We start from the raw sequence: 20,204 nt of genomic DNA on the forward strand, positions 1-20,204 counted from the left end.
AGAATCTATTATACTTTATATGTTATAATCTAGATTTTCTCTTTTAATCTTTTTGGTTTAAATGAAACAAAATTCATGTAAAGGTTTTAGAATATCATTTACAAAGAGTAAAATCAGTTAATACTTTAGTACTGTAAGGAATAATGACCACTTTACTAATGGATGCCAAAATTCTGTGTGCGCATAGAGATAAGCATGTAGTACATTTAATAAATGAGTTATGTGTTAATCATTTAATCATCAAATATTTGGCAAGCACAGGTGTCTTAGTACAGAGAAAGTGGCATTGAAATGAGGTTTTAAAGGATCCTGTAAATTCAAGGTAGATTAGGCTAGGGCTAAGGTAACATGGAGACAAAGAGATCAAGATTGGTAAAGCCACAAAGCTGTCAGCAGGGTCCTGTGATTGGGAAATGAAAGAAATTCAGTAGCTGGAACAAAGTTTGGAAAACGTGGCTGAAGTTGAGGCTATAAAGACCCACTAGTCCAGTCCGAGAAGGCTATTGTATGTCAAGCAGAACAATTTTCATCTCATGTGGAAGGAGGATCCATTTCAGATTTTGAAACTAGAGAGCAGCATGATTATTTAGATACAATCAGATTAACATTTAAAATGATAGTTCTTAAAATTTTTTTTGATGGCCACACCCACAGCATATGGAAGTTCCCAGGCCAGGAAGTGAATCTGAGTTGCAGCTGTGACCTACATCACAGCAGTGGCAATGCCGGATCCTTTAACCCACGTGCTGGATCAGGGCTTGAACTTGCCCCTCTGCAGCAACCTTAGCCATCCAGTCAGATTCTTAACCCACAGCATCAAGTGAGAACTCCAGTCTTAAATTTTTCAAAACAGTACTCCCTAAAATTCTTTTTTTTTTTTTTGGTCTTTTTAGGGCTGTACCCAGACTAGGGGGTCTAATCAAAGCTGTAGCCCCTGGCCTACACCAGAGCCTCAGCAACACAGGATCCAAGCTGCATCTGTGACCTACACCACAGCTCATGGCAACGCCGGATCCTTAACCCACTGAGAGAGGCCAGGTATCAAACCTGCATCCTTATGGATGCTAGTCGGGTTTGCTAACCACTGAGCCACAAGGGGAACACACCTAAAACTCTTTCATGCTGTGACTTAAATCCTCATGAAACAAAAGTTGCCAGGATATCCCCATTCATGTTATATTTTTATAACAAGTTTTCCTTGAAGGAGGACGTGTAAACAATCCCCTAATTATCCTAGAAATATATATGGTATGTAAACTTTTGTGAGCAAGTTTTTAACTACACTGAAATCATTTTAAATTTTCAAGAGATTAGAAAGTTACCTGTAAATTAAAATAATGTCTGGCTTTTCCAGGGTACATAGACCTGCTTTAAGACCAAACATAATGTGTATGTGGTATATATGAACACTGGTGCCACTTTTATATGTATATAAACTTTATCAAAACTTGAGATGATATAAATTCAGTTATGGATCACTTGAATGTATTGAAATTTTCTAGGATATTTAAAAAACAATGTTTATATTAATCCTCAGCATGTCTTCCAATATGATTTATTTTATTACATTTATTAACATTTATTTTGAATACCTGTATAGAATTTGATTAAAACTATCCCATTTTATGGAGTTTCTGTCATGACACAGCAGACACAAATCCGACTAGGAACCATGAGGTTGCAGTTTCGATCCTTGGCCTCTCTCAGTGGGTTAAGGAACTAGTGTTGCCCTGAGCTGTGGTGTAGGTCACACATGCGGCTCGGATCTGGTGTGGCTGTGGCTGTGGCATACGCAGGCAGTTGTAGCTCCAATTCGACCCCTAACCTGGGAACCTCAAGCGAAGAAAACCAAATATCAAAAAACTGTACCATTTTAGGGCTTAATTTAAATATATTATGCAAATAGTTTTCCAGATAATATTTATTTATTGATTTATTTGTCTTTTTGCCTTTTCTAGGACCGCACCTGCGGCACATGGAGGTTCCCAGGCTAGGGGTCGAATCAGAGCTGTAGCCACCAGCCTATGCCAGAGCCACAGCTACGTGGGACCGAGCCGCGTCTTGCAACCTACACCACGCTCACGGCAACGCCAGATTCTTAACCCACTGAGCAAGGCCAGGGATCGAACCTGCACCTCATGGTTCCTAGACAGATTCAGTAACCACTGCGCCACAACGGGAACTCCCTAGATAATATTTACATACACGTTTATATTTGACAGATTATTTTCATAGAAATGATCTCATTTCATCCTTTTAGTAATTTCTGTGATATATGTAAAAGGCTTCTTCTCTCCATTTTACAGATGTAAAGTCTATATCTTAGATGAATAATCTGAATACGTTCTTTCCTATAGAGGAACGTTGAGTGTGCTCTGTGATTAGATTGACTTGAGTTCGAATCGCTGCCTTTTTTCTTAATGGTGCATACTTGGAAAAGTCACCTAATCATTAGAAAACCCAGCTTTCCTAGATGAGGTTAAATGTACTTATGTAGGAATGTTTGAGAATCCTTCAATATATGTGACATGCTTAACACAGTAAAAGGAAACTACTGATATTGTTACTATTGTTAATCATTATCATTAATAAGGGTCCAACACCCACTGTTCATTTTCAAAAGCTGAAAGTTTTGGAAAATTAATTTTTTTCCATATTTTCCACAAGCTAATTTGAGGCATAGTAGAGTTGAAATGACAGGTGGTTCCTTAATGTAGTATTTATTTTTCCAGTCTGTATCAATATTGATAAGATTTTGCTCTGAAGTGTTGATGTGTTGCCCCCATATTCCTCTAGGAGTGTTATGTAGTTATGGTAGGTATGGGACATAATACCTTTCTGTATTCTTCAAGATACATCTCCAAGACACATCTGGCCCAAACATTTTAAATAAGGACTTCTGATTGATATTATTATTATTCTTTTATTTTAAAAACAGCTTCATTGAGATATAATTAACATTCATAAAATTTATCATTTTTAAATGTATAATTCAGTGGTTTGAGCATATTCACAGAGTTATGCAATCATCACCACTAATTTTAGAATATTTTCATCACCTCAAAAATATCCAATGTTGGTCACTGCCCATATCTTCTGCTCTCACCTCCAGCCTTAAGTAACCATTAATCTATTTTCTTTTTCTATAGATATTCTCATTCTGAACATTTCATATAAAGAGAACAAATAGGAACTGTGGATTATTTGGACCTTTATGAAAGGCTGTTTTTACTTAGAATAATGTTTTTAAAGTTTATGTGTGTTGTACTGTGTATCAGTATCTTATTCCTTTTAATGTTGGAATGATATTTATTATATGGAATCATTTTGTTTATTCACCATGGATTGTTTTCACTTTTTGGCCAAATAAGGATAATGCTGCTATTTACATTTGTGTATATGCTTTTATATGAATAAATATTTTCATTTCTCTTGTGTATATACCTAGGAGTGGAATTACTTGGTCATATGGTCATTCTGTGTTTTGTTTTTTGAGAAACTGCCAAAGTGTTTTCCAGAATGACTAGTGTTTTTCATTCCCACCAGCAATATAAGAAAGTTCCAGTTTCTCTATGTAAATAAACATCAATACCTTTTTTTTTTGTCTTTTTGCCTTTCTAGGGCCACTCCCACAGATATTCCCAGGCTAGGGGTCTAATCATGGATATTCCCAGGCTCGGGGTCTAATCGGAGCTGTAACCACCAGCCTACGCCACAGTCACAGCAGCGCAGGATCTGAGCTGTGTCTGCGACCTATACCACAGCTCATGGCAATGCCAGATCCTTAACCCACTGAGCGAGGCCAGGGATCAAACCCGCAACCTCATGGTTCCTAGTCGGATTCGTTAACTATTGCGCCACGACGGGAACTCCATCATCAATACTTCTTATTGTCTGTCTTTTGGTATATCCAGCCTAGTGAGTATGAGGTGTTAACTCATTGTGGTTTTTGATTTGAATTTCCCTAATGACAAATGATGTTGGATGTCTTTTCATGTGCTTATTGGAAATTTGTATTTATTTATTCAAGACATATCTATTCAAATCATTTGCCCAGTTTAGACTGGGTTATTTGTATTTTTATTTTTGTAAGTGTTCTTCATCTATTCTGTGTATATGATTTGCAAATATTTTCTCCCATTCTGTTGGTTGTCATTTCAGTTTTTGATCATGTATTTTGGAACACAAAAGTGGTTTTATTTTTTATTTTGTTGCTTGTGCTTTTTTGTATGTGTCTAAGAAACTGTTGCCAACCCCAAGGTTATGAAGTTTTACTCCTATATTTTCTTCTAAGCGTTTTATAATTTCAGCCTTTGCATCTAGGTTTATGATTCACTTTCAATTAATTTTTGTGTATCGTTTGAAATAGGAGTTCAACTTTATTCTTTTGCAGTACTATTTTTTTTTTTTTTGTCTTTTTAGGGCCACATCCACGGCATATGTAAGTTCCTAGGCTAGGAGTCGAATTGGAACTGCAGCCTCCAGCCTTTGCCACAGCCACAGCAACGCCAGATCCGAGCCCCATCTGCAACCTACACCACAGCTCACAGCAATGCCTATCCTTAATCCACTGAGAGAGACCGGGGATGGAACCTGTGTCCTCATGCATACTAGTTGGTTTCATTACTGCTGAGCCACTATGGGAACTGCAGTTACATTTTTTTAAAAGTCTATGCTTTCATATTGTGAATCTTGACCTGAATTATCATTATTATTTTAAAATAGCCTAAAATTGCAAGCTATTTTTATTGAAATATAGTTGACATATTATATCAGCTTTAGGTATACCATATAGTGATTTGACATTTGCATACATTATGAAAATATCACCACAATAATTCTAGTAATCATCTGTCCCCATTCAAAATTATTGACCGTAGTTCTTATGCTGTACATTACATTTCTGTGACTTATTTATTATATAACTGGAGCTTATATCTCTTAATCCCCTTTACCTATTTCACCCACATCTTCACCTCCCTCTCTTCTGATATCCATTCATTTGTTCTCTGTATCTATGAGTCTCTTTTAATTTTGTTTCATTTGTTGTTTTAGATTCCACTATAAGTGAGATCATTCAGTATTGATCTTTTCCTTCATCTGATTTGTTTCACTTATTTTGTTGGCTTTGGCAAGATTTCCTTTTTACAATGGTTGAATAGTATTCCACTGTGTGTGTGTGTATCACAATGGGAGCTCCTATGTGTATCTATTAATTCTGTCTGTTCTAATGTGTCATTTAAGGCCAGTGCTTCCCTATTGGGATGATTGCCTTAAGTAAGGTGTTAAAGGCATCCATTGTTACTGTATTACTAGCAGTTTCTTCCTTTATAGGAGGTAATATTTGCTTTACTTATTTAGGTGCTTCATATTGCATGCATTTATGTTTACAATTTTTATATCTTCTTGTTATTTTGATACCATTATCATTATGTCATGTCTTATTTGTCTCTTGTTACAGTTGTTGTTAAAATCTATTTTATCTGTTGTCAAATTGCTACCCCAGCCTTTTTTCTTTCAATTTTCAGAGTATTTTTTTCCATTTTCTCATTTCAGTCTGTGTGTGTCTTTAGATTTGTAACAAATCTCTTGTAGTCAATATATAAATATATATGTGAATTTGTATCTTAATTTTTAAAAAATTATTCTGTGTCTTTTGATTGGAGCTTTAAGTCTATTAAACTCTAAAGTCTTATTTATTTATTTATTTTTATTGGTAACCAATAAACTCATTTATTTTTTTTTAATTTAAGTATAGTTGATTTATAATGTGTTAATTTCAGATGTATCTTTAAAGTAATTATTGATAGTATGTAATTTTTGCCATTTTATTAATTGTTTTTTGATTGTTTCTATAGCTTTTTTTTTTCCTTCTTTTGCTTTATTCCCTTTTGATTTAATGGTTATCTTAGTGTTATGCTTAGATTCCTTTCTCCTTTTTTGTGCATATATCTATTTTAGGTTTTTAGTTTATGTTTACCATGTTGGTTCAGATATACAACTTGTATACATATACACACATATGTATATGTGTAGTATATATTTGTGTGTGATTATTTTAAGTTGATGATCTCTTAAGTTTGAAGGCACTCCAACCACCTTATATTTGTACTCCCCCATGTCCCACCATTTTCAGTGTTTTGGACATTATACTTTTGTTTTTGTATCCCTTAACTACTTATTTTGGATAGAGATGAGTTTACTACTTTTGTTTTTAATCTTCCTACTAGTTTCATAAGTGGTTGATCTACTTACTACCTTTATTGTATGTTTACCTTTGTCAGTGAGATTTTTACTTTTATAATTGTCATATTTCTAGTCATGGCCTTTTCTGCTTAGAGGAGTCCCTATAACATATCTATTAGATCTTGGTGGTCCTGAACTATTTTAGCTTTTGCTTGTCTGTGTAAAACGTTTGATCTCTCTAAAAAATCTGAATGAAAGCCATACCATTAGAATATTTTGGTTATTTTTTTTTTCTTTCATCATTTTAAATATATTGTGCCACTACCTTCTGGACTTCAGAGTTTCTGCTAAAAGTCAGCTGATAGCCTGATGGGAGTTTCTTTACACATAACTTGTTGCTTTTACCTTGTTGCTTTTAATATTTTCTCTTTGTCTTTAATTTTTGCCATTTTATTTATAAGGTGCCTTGGCATGGACCTCTTTGTGTTTATCTTGTTTTGAAATCTCTGTGCTCCCTGGACTTGGATGTCTTCCCCCAGGTTAGGAACATTTTCAGCTATTATTTCTTTTGAATAAGTTCTCTCCTCCTTTCTCTATGTTTTTCTTTTGGGATCCCTATAATATGATAGTCAGTTTCCTTGACATTGTCTGAGAGATCTGTTAAACTATCCTGTTTTTAAAAATTCTTTTTTTCTATTAAGCTTGGGTGATTTTTACTAGATTGTCCTCGAGATTGTTGATCCATTCCTCTGTATCTAATCTCTTCTTGATGCCTTCTAGTGTATTTTTTTTAATTAGGATAGTTATTGTATTTTTCAGCCCTATTTGGTTCTTTTTATTTTCAAGCTCTTTGTTGAAATTATCACTGTGTCAGCTGTGTGGTCATGTGTTGTATGGTAGCTGCAGGCCTGCTTAAAGGTGGAATGAGCTTTTTATGCAGGTGGTTGTACAGCCTGGAGGACATAGCACTGCTGCTGGTCTGTTGGTGAGCCTGGCTGGATCCTAGCATGGCTTTCTGACCAAGTGGGCACTGGGATGGTACCAATCTTCTAGAGCACAAGGCCAAGTCTCTGGGTGGCTGTCCGCATGGCCAAGGGAAGTTTGGGCCTGTTACTGTCCCACTTATGGAGACTAATAGGCTTGAGGGAGGGTTCCAAACTGGGGATTGACCACAACATTGTTATTGCTGTAGAATGAGCTCTCAGAAATTGTTGTTGCTAGCTTTTCTATTCCCAGGGGCAGTTCCACTTGCCTCCTGGCTCTCTGGGAGGCTCTCTGAGTCTGACACAGGTCCTCTCAAACTACTGCCTCTGAGCAAGGACTAAGAGCATGTGAGATTTTGCACATGCCCTTTGAGAGCAGAGTGCCAATTTTCTATTGCTCTCTAGCTCTCCTAAACATAAGCATTGTTGGTTTTCAAAGTCAGTCATTCTAATGGTTTGTATTCGTGGTATAGGACACCAGGCTGGGAGCTGGATGTGGGGCTCAGTATCCTTATTTTTTGGGGAGGACCTCTAAGATTTTGATATTCTTTTCATTTGTGGATTGACAACTCAGAGATATGGATTCTGACTGTACCTCATCTCTGCCTCTCCTATTCATTTTGTTGTGATTCTTTCTGTGTTTAGTTGTGGAAAATCCTTTATGCTAGTCTTCATGTTGTGCTCATAGACAGTTGCTCAGTAAGTAGTTATAATTTTGGAGTGTCTGTTAGTAGGAGGTGAGTTCAGAGTCTTCCCACTCCACCGACTTGGCTACCTCTGCAAGATATTTTTAATATGATTTGAATTAATAAAACTAGTATTCTCAAATACTTGGGCTTAAATTTTGAGTTGATATTATTACTGTTAGAGAGCAATTTGGAACCACTTAAATTTGATAGCCTTTTCTATGTGAGAGCTATTGCAGTATAAAACTAAAGATAAGTTCAGTGTCTGACACATGGTAAATATTCATTGAACAAAAATGAATAAACCATACATTATTTGATTTTTCTTCTTGTTGCTTTTAAAATGGGCATTTGGTTTAGAAAGTAACATATACTTAACAATTTATGGTTGAATAAATCCAATTATGTTTATAGGCCAACTCTACAAATTGCAATAACAGAAAATAATTTCAAAGCAGTCTCCACATTCATATTCAAGTCTAAAATATAGTGGAAACATCTCTTACTACTTTTCAGGTAGTCACTATACAGTGAACTGTTCTTCAAGTGTGATTTGCAGAAAGCCTGTCACTATTTATTACCGTGAAAGGTGGTCTTTACTTAAATAAATTTGGAACATATTAGATGGAGTCAATTTAAATAGGCTTTTCTATTACAGGACTTCTCAGAGCCTTTTTAAAAAAGTGTACCTTATGTAAAGGGGGGAATAGTATGCAATGTTTTTCAGGTATAAATGGCCATAGAAACTTAATCAAAGTAACCATACAACAGAATTAACAAACCATGAACCGTATATGGAAAATGCCACTGTAGTGATTTTGATTTCTGGACATTAGGGAACTGGAGATCATCAATTTAATATTTCCATATACTCTATTTTGAATTCCAGTAAGAAAAAGAAACCAAGAGTTTATTGTATCTGGAATTGAATTTGCCAGGAATGTGAGCACAGCTTCCTCTGTGAAGATCTTGCCTTTGGAAACATCTTACCCCTTGGCAGCTCTCCAGAGTTCAGACTTGGCAGCTTCAAGGACACAACACAAGGTGTGTTTATTTGATTTAGCATTTGGCAAAAGGTGTTTTGACTTGTGGTTTGTTTTCTTTCACTTTGTTTTTCTTGTTTTGGTTTGTTTGGGGCTATGAACTTGAGATCAAAATATAGTTGTTTCTTATAGAAGGCTGAATTACAATAGGGAAATGTTTTTACTTGGATGTATTTTGTAATATTTGGGCAAATTCTAATAAATGAAGAACTATAAATCTATATCTGATTAATTTGTCAAATCATTTAGTATTAATTATGTACAAGGATTTGTCACAGCATTAATGAAGTGGTCTGTCTTGATATCTGATATACTGTGATACTTGCTAGGTTATTTTGATAATTATAGATCAGTTAAAATCAATGCCCCTGCATAGTAAGTAATGATCAAATTAAGAGCATAAAAACTAAGATCTATTATGCAACATTATTTTGAAATCTTCCTTGATTAATTGGTATGTCCATGTTTCACATATTTTGTGGGAAGAGGAAATATGTCATACAGTAGAAGAAAATGGGCCCTCATTATATCTGTGAACTTATCTTCTGCTGTCCTCTTCAACCCACATCCTACTTAGAATTCTTCCATGGCTCCCATTTCACTCAAAATAAAAGCTAAAGCTTTGAAACTCACCTCCATGTCTCTGCAAGACCTTGCCCTTTGTTACTGCTCTAATCTCATATCTCCGACTATTCACTTGCTCAGCCATACTGTCACCCTTGTTCTTTGAACATGCCAGGCATGTTCCCATCTCAGGGTTTTTTTTTTTTTTTCCTGTTATTTCTCTGATGAATTCCCAGTTATCTGCATGACAAATTATTTACTTTCCTTTGGGTTTTTATTAAAAGGTCACTTATTAAATGAGGTCTTATGGTTCACCATCCAAATATCTCTGCTCTGTATTCACTAATTAACATTTATTTTATCTAATAAACTATGTATTTTGTACTTATTTGTCTTGCTTATTGCTGTTGTTTTTCACAAGAATATTATTTCCTTCTGTGAGGGCAAGGGTTTCGATGAGTGAATGAATGAATGAATGAGTCAATGCTTGATTTAGCAAATATTTTTTAAGGACCTACCATGAGCTGTGCTAGTTGATGAGGATGTAGGAATGAAATACACAGTTCCTGCCCTCAGAAGTACAGTTTGAAGGGAGGTGGATAATTACAACAGTACGAATAGTATGTTATCATCACTTGGGGAAACAGCATTTAATAAGACTGTTGGGCTCATGAAAGTCTTACTGAAAAAGCTAACCCTTTCTATCGCTCAGTCTATTTTATGATGTAGGAACAAACAAGCCCAAATCTCAGTGTGTTAACATAACAAATATTTCTTTCCCACACAGACTGTGTGTCCAGAATGGGTTGGTAGGAACTCTCAGTGACCACAGGTATTAAAGATTTTGTCTGAATGAACTTCCACAATCACTGCAGAAGTGGGGAGAGGGAGTGTCTAGTTGTCATGCTAGTGAACTGGCATGTAGATTTTCATTAGTCAAAGCAAATTGCTTTATTTAAAATGGGGGATTGTGAAGTGCAATACTGACTTCTACCCTTAGGGAAAGGAAAATTGGAAGATAGGTGAATAGAATTAATGACCATGATATCTTTTTACTGTTTTAAAGGAGTATAAGATATTTAGGGAAAGAAGTATTTGAAAGCATTTTCAGAGAAGGGAAGAGTATGGGCAGAACCAGTAAGCTATTACATAGTATGATCATTTCAGAAAACTGCATGTAAGTAAAAGACTATGGAGCTACTCTGTGTGTGGATATATGTAGTATATGAGGGATAAAGACAGGTAAAGAGATTAGAGAGAAAACAGGGGTTAGATTATACCATATTGTGCAATTAGAACTCTCTCCTAAAGGAATAGGGGGACCGTGATGACATACTTCAGGGGAGTTTCTTGATTAAATTTAATTTGTAAGAGATTATTATTTTTTTGTTATTTTTGTTTTTGTGGATTTTTTTCATTGAAGCACACACGTGCATATATATGTATATTTTTTCAGAATCTTTTCCATTAAAGGTTATTATAACAAATATAATTCCCTGTGCTGTAATTATGTTCTTGTTGTTTATCTATTTTTATATAGTAGTGTTTACTTGTTAATCTCAAACTCCTAGTTTATTCCTACCCTCTCTTTCCCTTTTTGTAACCATAAGTTTGTTTTCTATGTCAGTGAGTCTATTTCTGTTTTGTATCATTTTTTTATATAGCACATATAAGTGGTATATGATATTTATCTTTTTCTTTTTGATTTCCTTTGTTTAGTGTGATAATCACTAGGTCTATCCATATTACTGCAAATGACATTATTTCATTCTTTTTATGACTGAGTAATATTCCATGTGTGTGTATACCACATCTTCTTTAACTCATTCCTCTGTTGATGGATATTTAGGTTGCTTCCCTGTCTTGGCAAATGGAAATGGTGCTGCTCTGAACATTGGGGTACTTGGATCTTTTCAAATTAGACTTTTTGTGTGAGAAGAGAGTGACCTTATTCTAGAAGCAGTGTGTGGGGTAGCTTTGAGGGGAGGAAAAAATGGAGAGAGTAAGACCAATTATGATACTAATGCAGTAGTGCTGGTGAGGCCACAGATAAAGACAATGCAGAGGAGATGAAAAGGAGGGAAATAAAAGATAAAAAGGCAGAAAGAGTGTTTATGAGGTGGACTCCAGGGCACAGAGGAAGCAGGACACTTCTTACACTGAGATCAAAATACTGACACGAGCAGGGTTTGTGCCTGAGCGTGTGTATTTAGATTTATTTCTATTTGGTGTGTGTATATATATGTGTATTGGTGTATCTGAGAGAGTGAGAGTGAGTTTGCAAAGTGAGTGAGTCATGCCTAAAGATCTGTATTTTCTTTGTGATTTGGGAAATAAGCTCATATGCCCTGATTAAAATGTTGATAGGTTTCAGGAGAGCCCTGCAAGCTGGGATGGCTACTGAGTCAAATGGGAAATGGGATCAACTTGGGGCTGAGAGGTTGTTGGGCACTGTTCTGTACACTTGTAAAAAATCAGATAATACATTTTACTGCAAAAATTGCTTTGGTAAGTTCTTTTACTTTTTTCTTTAAATTATTTAGAGTTCAGTAATAATCTGAAAACAAATACTTTAAATGAATTTTGTGTATGCCATTTCCATGAGAGGCGCCCGTGGTATATAATCTATCCCCAGCTCCCAAATTTTGGTTAATATGGTAAATACAGACCCAATCATTTCATAACAGAGGAAAATTTTCTAAAACTAGTGAGGTAGTTATCTAGTGCTTTTATTTTTTAATTTAATTTTTATTTTACTATTGGAGTATAATTTATTTACAGTGTTGAGTTAGTTTCAGATGTAGAGCAAAATGAATCAGTTATGCATATATATGTATATCATTCGTTTTCAGATTCTTTTCCCATATAAGTTATTACAAAATATCAAGTAGAGTTCCCTATATGATATATGGTACTATATGGTATGTCCTTGTGTATTATCTAGTTTATACAGAGTAGTGTATATATGTTAATCCCAAACTCCTATTTTATTCCTCCCCCAATGTTTCCCCTTTGATAACCATAATTTGTTTTCAAAGCCCATGAGTGTATTTCTATTTTGTAAATAAGCTCATTTGTGTTATTTTTTTATATTTCACCTATATGTGATCTCATATGATATTTTTCTTTCTGTGTCTAACTTACTTCTCTTAATACGAGAATCTCTAGGTCCTTCCATGTTGCTGCAAATGGTTGTATTTCATTCTTTTTAATGGCTGGGTAATATTCCATTGTGTTTTCCAGTGTTATTATAAAATATTTTTTATGACAGACTTTAAAATAAAATAGTATAATGTTATAGTGAAATTTGATTTTTAAAAATAGAAGAGAAGTGATTGGAGTACTTACGATATTTTTCTTAGAGGCTTTTAGAAGACATTAGAATGTACTATAATTTAAAGGATATTCTAAAATTTATTTCTTGTTTGCCATTCTGTGTTAGATTCATGGTCATTTAAAATATTTGGCATGCTAAATTTATTTCTTCAGATTGAAGTTTTGGTTATTCATTGAACCAGTTTTATCTAATGTCAGACTAAAGCTCTAATAGAAAGAACCTACATTCAATGCATGTTGTTGATATATAAGAGAACTTTTAACATACAGACTTAGTAGAAATGACATCAAGAATTACAACTCCTAGGAATTCCCATTGTGGCTCTGCAGGCTAAGAACTGGACTAGTATCCATGAAGATGTGAGGTCAATCCGTGGCCACACTCAGTGAGTTAAGGATCCAACCTTGCCACAAGAGATCTGGTGTTGCTGTGATTGTGGTGTAGGCCACTGGCTAAAGCTCAGGTTTAACCCCTAGCCTGGGAACCTTCATATGCTGTGGGTGGGGCCCTAAAAAAACAAAAAAAACCAAAACAACAACAAAAAAGATTTACAACTCTTTAACTCCTAAGAAGAGAATAACAAAGAATTGGTGGAAGTGTTAACCTGAGAAAATTCCTTTTATAGACTGGAAGATAATTTGATTCTTCTGACAAAGAATTAGAGATTCTGTTCTTAGTTCTAAAACTGGGGACTGGTGTTTAATCTTTTGATGTTCATTAAGACTTCTATTTTAGAAAGTAAGTACTTTAGAATACTAATTATGTACATGTACTATAAGCATGTAATAACTATTTATCCACAGTTTCCAGCACTTATTAACAATAAGATAGCATATATAATAACCCAAGTTATAAATAGGTTAAATATTATGAAACCACTCTCCTTTTTCTTTGGATCTCATTGGCTTTTTAAGTGAATATGAAGTCATCAAGTTCAGGTTATTTTTTGTCTGAAAAGCTATTTGGACTGTGTGGTGCCTCAACAGTGTATAACTGATTAAGCCAGCATGAAGTAATGATACTAACATTTATTGAGGACGCACTATGTGAGAAGCACCATGTTAAGTACCTTAAATGACTAGTTATTTAATTTAGTGTTTACAGCAGCCGCATGGATAGGAGTTCTTACTATACTGATTTTAAAAGTGAACTTAGCATGGTACACAACTAAAAAGTGACAGAACTAGAAAAGAAATGAGTTAAAGTAGGGAAACATTAACCCACACTTTATCAGGCTCCTTTTTTTAATAAAGATAAAGAACGTATAGTAATATTTTAAAACTCAAAAATTTTAAATTATGGTAATTAAGCATAAAATGTAGATGTTTGAAGTTAAAAGAATAGTCTTCTAGAAAATATCTCCTCGAAAATGTCCTGAGTGTCTATTATGTCCATATTATTCTAATTGTTTGAGATTAATGTACAAATACTTGTGGTATTACATTCTATTGGAAGCAAGTTGGAGAATAAGCAATAAACTAAATTAATATCATAAAAGATTTTTAACATTTTTAAACTAATAGTTGATAGGCCTAAGATAAAATAATTTTTATGCTGCACCACTGATCATCTAAATTGTTCATATCATTTTGTAGTGCCCACATCAAATCATGAAAAAGATGAAATAGTGATTGCTATAATATGGTTATTTATTTTAAATATTACTGACCATTACTTTGAAGAAATCTCTCCCACACTGAAAATGCAGCATTCCAAGAAAGCAATTAAATGTCATTTGTACAAAAACTCTATTTTCTATAATTACAGACCTAGGTGGTCCATAGCTAAAACAGAATGAAAATGAAAAGTCTTAGGACATATTTTTCCTATGAAATAAACATTTAATTATATTCTCAGCACTGAAATAATTGCAAATGTTCATAATTAAAGATTCAGTCATTCTTTTTGTTTTGCAGTATATAGGTGTGTGTTTGTATGAGTGTGAGAAAAAGAGGGATGCAGAAAATAAACACGATTGAGAGTGAATTAGGTCAAGGTTCCCTAGGTACTTTTGTTTTAGTAGCTTTTCAGAATCCTACCACTGTAATTCAGGGAATTGACTAAACTTTTACATATATTGTTAACATAGAGGGCGCCATTTTCTGTGTCCTGTGTTTCCTCTATTTCCTCTCAAGTGATCTCAGTACTACTATACTGGCTATTCCTTTATGTAGCTGTCGCTAGTATACCACTTTGAACTTCTACTTGGTAGGCCATCTTGCATTTATTCTTTCTTGTGAATGCTTTAAGGAGTTAAAAAATGGATATGGTTTATGAACTTCATTATTGAAGTAGGACTGATGTGGTACAGTGAAAAATTATAATGTTCAATCACAAGGTCATTAACAAAGAATGAAAAATAATTAAGGGCAAAAGATGAAAGAAGGTTTTAAGATAAAATCAAAACTCAAATATGAAAAGACTACTGTATTGAGAGAGGCATAGGGAAGATTTTTGCAGAGGATAGAATTTGTATTAAAAGGAAAGTTCAGTTCTTTTAGTAACTAGACTTTTGTACTGAAAGAGATAATATGAAAGTCTTTGGAACAGGCTATAAAAAAAGTTTTGGAAAAAGTAAAGGTAACAAAAGTGATAACTGTAGTTAAAAAGAATACAGTTAGGAATGTGATTTATTAAGTAGAAACTTGGACCAAGAGATTGTAATTATAGTCAAAACGTGAAAAAGTTAGGCAACAGTATGTTTTCCTTTATTAATTGCCTCATGCAGTTTATTCATGGACTAAGAGTTGTTTACTTTCATAAAATCCCATTTTCTAATCTGAACTAAACAGGGCAAGTTTGAAGGCAGGGATTCAGAATAGTTCACAGCCTTTTTACTGCATTCATTTCTAAGTGCCTTATTTGAAGGAGAATGTCCTGGTTTATGATTTTCATGTTTTGTTTTTGTTTTTTCCTTTTAGAAAGAGGCAGATGGTATGAAAACTGGACTCCCTTATTTAAAGGGAATGTTGATATTTATAACCAAGCTTATCTCCAGCAAGATTTGTTTTTTACAGCTGTTCCAGGTTGGACAAAATATTATATTAAAACCCTGGCTTGTTTTCCTTTCCATATTTGGGGAGGGGGAGCAATCTTCAGAATGTGAAAAAGTGATGTTAGATGTAAAACGTGAATGCAATGTAAACTGTGATTTTCTGCTTCTATATGTGAATTTTCTGTTTGTATGCTGTGATGATATTATATTTTTTGTTTCAGTGATCTATTTCCTAGATACATCACACTTGAGAAATAATTTACTCATCATTTTTCTATCATCAAAGTATTCTAGGAAGTGTAGTAGATTTTCACTGAGTTATCTTTATTATTAAAAAACTATTTTTGAACTTTCCATTTTGATATTTTAGGTATTTTCTTTCTTCCCAGAGTGAGTATAGTTTTCACTGAGAAATAAGATTTTTCTGTTTTTTGATAGTTATTTTCTAGAAAGTATTTTTTTTTCTAATTTTCTATTCACTTCAATTTTCAATTATAAATACTGCTATTTTTCTCTCAAACATTTAAAACCTTTCTTTCATAATTAAATTGAAAATTAGTTGTATTTTATACCCTAAAATTAATACACACGTATTATCTATGTTCTGATTATGTACCCATATGTAAAGAAGTTTCCATAAATATGGGTATTTTGGTAACAGATATATGGATTTATTGTGAATAAAGTGATTATTAATTTAAGCGGCAATAACTTACATAGCTTGCTTGTCAAATTAGAGCAAGACTCCCTATTTACGTAGAGATTACCTTCCTGAATATGAAATATTATGCAAATTATGATTATGTCAGATATATACTTTTCCTTTTTAATAATTAAAATTGAAACTTTTATTTAAAAGTTTTTATTTTCTATCAGCACTCACAATTAAACTATCTAATTTCATGTCATGAAGACCAGCATATTGCTTAAATTTACTAAACCAACCATTACTAGTAGCAAACAATGTAATTATTTCTAGAGCGTTTCAAGCTGTTCTCTGAATAAACGCTTTAAACTCCAATCTTTGATTCATAAAATAATCACTCTCTTTAGTCACATAGAACATTAGTAACTTTAGTAGATTTTATCAATTCAGTTTATTTTACTGTCTTTTATCTTCCTTATTCTTTATAATGATAATCAGTTAAAATTGTTAGGTGAGGAATATGTGAAATCTTCGTTGGTGTATCAGCTCTATCTTTTCGTAAGGAATGCTTAACTCTAGAGTATTAGTTCATTGTACAAATGCTGTTTTATCCTTTTGTGGATGTTTCCCTAATGTGTGTTTAGTAAATATTTACATAGAATTTTCAAAATAAACAAATTGACAGGAAATGCTTAGTGAAAGCTGCTAGCATTCTATTATTCTGGGCTCTCACCGTGTAATAAAGTGATTCTACAAAAGGTAGGAAACCCTGCAAACAAAGGCTTTGTGACTCACTATCCCTGTTGCTGTTATTACTGCATGTTCTCAGTGGATACCTAGATGAGTGAGCATTTAAGGACCATGTGACCTGGGATGGTCTATATCCATTTGCTACTTCTTTAGCTAGGAAATCCAAAGTATGTGTTTTACACATTTTTTGAAAAAATAAAAATGAAAGCATGTTCTTCCAATCAGTACCTTCTACATCTGAATGCCACATAAGTTCAAATACAAAGCGCTAGGGGAGAAATAAAATCCACTCTGTTATTGTGTGATATGGCTGAAGAAGATGTCATGTTTAGTCATATAAATATAGACAGTGTATAAAAGACAAGTGAAATAAAATATATTTATAAATGATATTAAAATAATTGAATTTTTAATTCAGAAAGCATTTATATATTTCCCAGGCTTTCAGCCTTTCATTTTGAACATCATTATTCTATTAGTTTATGGGGAAAATAGCGAGCCACTGACAATAATCATCTTCTTTTTTTTCGGAAATATCCTTCTAGAGGACCTGATTCAGAGGTAAACTGTTACCTTATCTGAAGGAGGATTTAATTAAGACTCTTAAAATTGACCAATGGGAAAGAGAGTACACTTGCAGAGTACTAATGACATTTTATAGTAAATAAAAATTGAGTTAAAATAGAAACTATTAAAACATATATTAAAGTACAATGACAATTTAATTTCCTAATAAGGTTGTAGTTTGGTTAAGAGCTAACAAAATTTACACTTTTTTTGTCTTTAAAATAATTACTGTAATAATATGGCTATGTTTAACTCAATAAACTAGATTTAAAATAATTCATTTCCAGGTATGTATTAGTTTTCTATTGATGCATAACAAATTACCATAAACTTAATGTCTTACAACAACAACCATTTATTAGCTCACAGCTTTGTGAGTCAGAAGTCCAACATGGCCTGAATGGGTTTCTGCTCAGCTCTTATAAACCTGAAATCTGATGCCCACCAGGCTATTCAAGGCTCTGTGAAAGAATGCATTTCTAAGGTTATCCGCCAGATTTAGTTTTTTGTGGTTGAAGGACTGAGGTCCTCATTTTCCCCTTAGCAGACCAACCTTCTTCATGTCACCCATACTTCTTGTCACATAGCCCATCCATCACTGGAGAATTTCTCCTACATAAAATTCCTTTGACTTTGAATTTCTCTAATTTATCTGGCTTTGACCTCTAGACCAAGATTTAAAGTGATTAGATTAGTCCCACTTGAATAATATCCCTATTTTAAGGTAACTGATATAGAACATTAATTATGTGAAATACCTTTGCTATTAATGTAACATAAGCATAGGAGTTATATTTTATCATATTTCACAAGATTCTACCCACATTCAAGGGTGGATTTGCAAAGACAAAAATATTTCATGTCCAAAAAAAAATTTCATGTCATCTTAGAATTATACCAACCACATTTGCTATAGTTATTTTTTATCAGTATGCATATATGCATAACTTTTAATTGACCATGTGCTCTAGGATTGCCTCATTATTTTTCTATTTAATGCCAAGTCTTTCTTTACCCACTTAACATTTTTTTTTTATTTACGTATTCTAATTCCTACATCTCTGCTGCTATTTTCATAATTTTCTTCCTGTCTGGATTTAGAACAACAGGTGAGACATAAGAACCCATGTATTGAGATTTCTACTTTTTAAAAGCAGTGATTGAATTCCTTGGGAAAGTTATTCTGGGTCTCCATTGGATATTCAAAACTGTTTTGAGAAAACACAGAGTATCCCACTTAATTGCAAAAAGCTATATTATATTTAGGAACTGAGGGGGCAGAAGTAGAATAATTAATTATATTATCTCAGATTCCCCAGTCAATAGACTCTGAGGCACAGCTTAAACTTGGGTGCAGTACGAGGGTGACAAGAGTGAGTGAAAAATGGAAGAAAGAAATATTTTAGGGAGTTCTCACTATGGTTCAGTGGAAGCAAATCTGACTAGCATCCATGAGGACACAGGTTTGATCCCTGGCCTCACTCAGTGGGTTAAGGATCCGGCTTTGCTCTGAGTCCTGGAGCAGGTCTCAGATGCGGCTAGGACCTGGCGTTGCTGTGGCTGGGGCATAGGCAAGATGCTGACCCCTAGCCTGGGAACCTCCATATGCTGCAGGTGAGGCCATTAAAAAAAAAAAAAAGAAAAGAAAAAGAAAAACTTTACATAAGGAAGAAAAACAAATATGTTACTTAGTCAGCTGGCCACGACTTCATGAGAAAAAGTACACTTTTTATTAGTCACATGGGACAACTCCAGACTGACTATAGAATGAATTAGCTGGATTGAGAAAGAGAAAGAAACTTAACTGCCAGCATCTTCTATATCTTATTTTTCATTCATCAAAGCTCACTTCATAGGTTTGTTACTCTTCCTGTACTTCTCAGATTGGGCTTTGGGGCTTAATTGGGGTTCGTATGTGGGAGAGGGCCCAGGCTTCCTATGGGTTTAGGTGTAGATATGGCTATAGCAGTGGAGTTCACCTTCAACCCCCAGAGGAAGCCAAGCCAGCCATTGGTATTAGAAGATTGGTTGAGGGTAATGGTTCTTCATTAAGCAAGTGACTGAGGATCCAGTAGGCAGTGAATCTGGGGAAATACATATATCAGGTCTAACATAAGATGATGTGTAATGATTGCATCCATCCAGTTTCTTTAAAGATTCCTTATAATATGTAAGTATGCCTTTGATAGTACCTAGGTCACAGTTAGAACTCATAAAATGTTAAGATTGATTTTTATATAACATAGTCTCCTTCCATCTTATATAGTCTTTTCAAAATCTAGATAGGATTTTTTTAATAAGTAGGGAAATGTAGCAAGTATAATTAATATGAAAAATAATAGGCTTCATTCCTTCAGATATCTCTTGTTAGTTGAGTACTAGAGTTATACGGAAAGGCATTGATCTTATGGATGTGCTGCTTTTCAAATATGAATTTTCAACCAGAC

The 20,204-nt window shown here is 34.0% G+C and overlaps 1 protein-coding gene across 3 annotated transcripts in view; it reads left to right on the forward strand.

The window, feature by feature from the left end:
- Nucleotides 1–20,204, forward strand: part of TRIQK (triple QxxK/R motif containing) — an 86,214-nt gene that overhangs the window by 10,708 nt on the left and 55,302 nt on the right. For all 3 annotated transcript variants that reach the window (XM_047783617.1, XM_047783614.1, XM_047783618.1), the window contains exon 2: nucleotides 8,745–8,899. The gene's annotated coding sequence lies outside the window, so the exon portion shown is untranslated. The remainder of the gene's footprint in view (nucleotides 1–8,744; nucleotides 8,900–20,204) is intronic.

The sequence above is a fragment of the Phacochoerus africanus genome, chromosome 6 (genome assembly GCF_016906955.1).
Source record: "Phacochoerus africanus isolate WHEZ1 chromosome 6, ROS_Pafr_v1, whole genome shotgun sequence".
NCBI classification, from domain to species: Eukaryota; Metazoa; Chordata; class Mammalia; order Artiodactyla; family Suidae; genus Phacochoerus; species Phacochoerus africanus.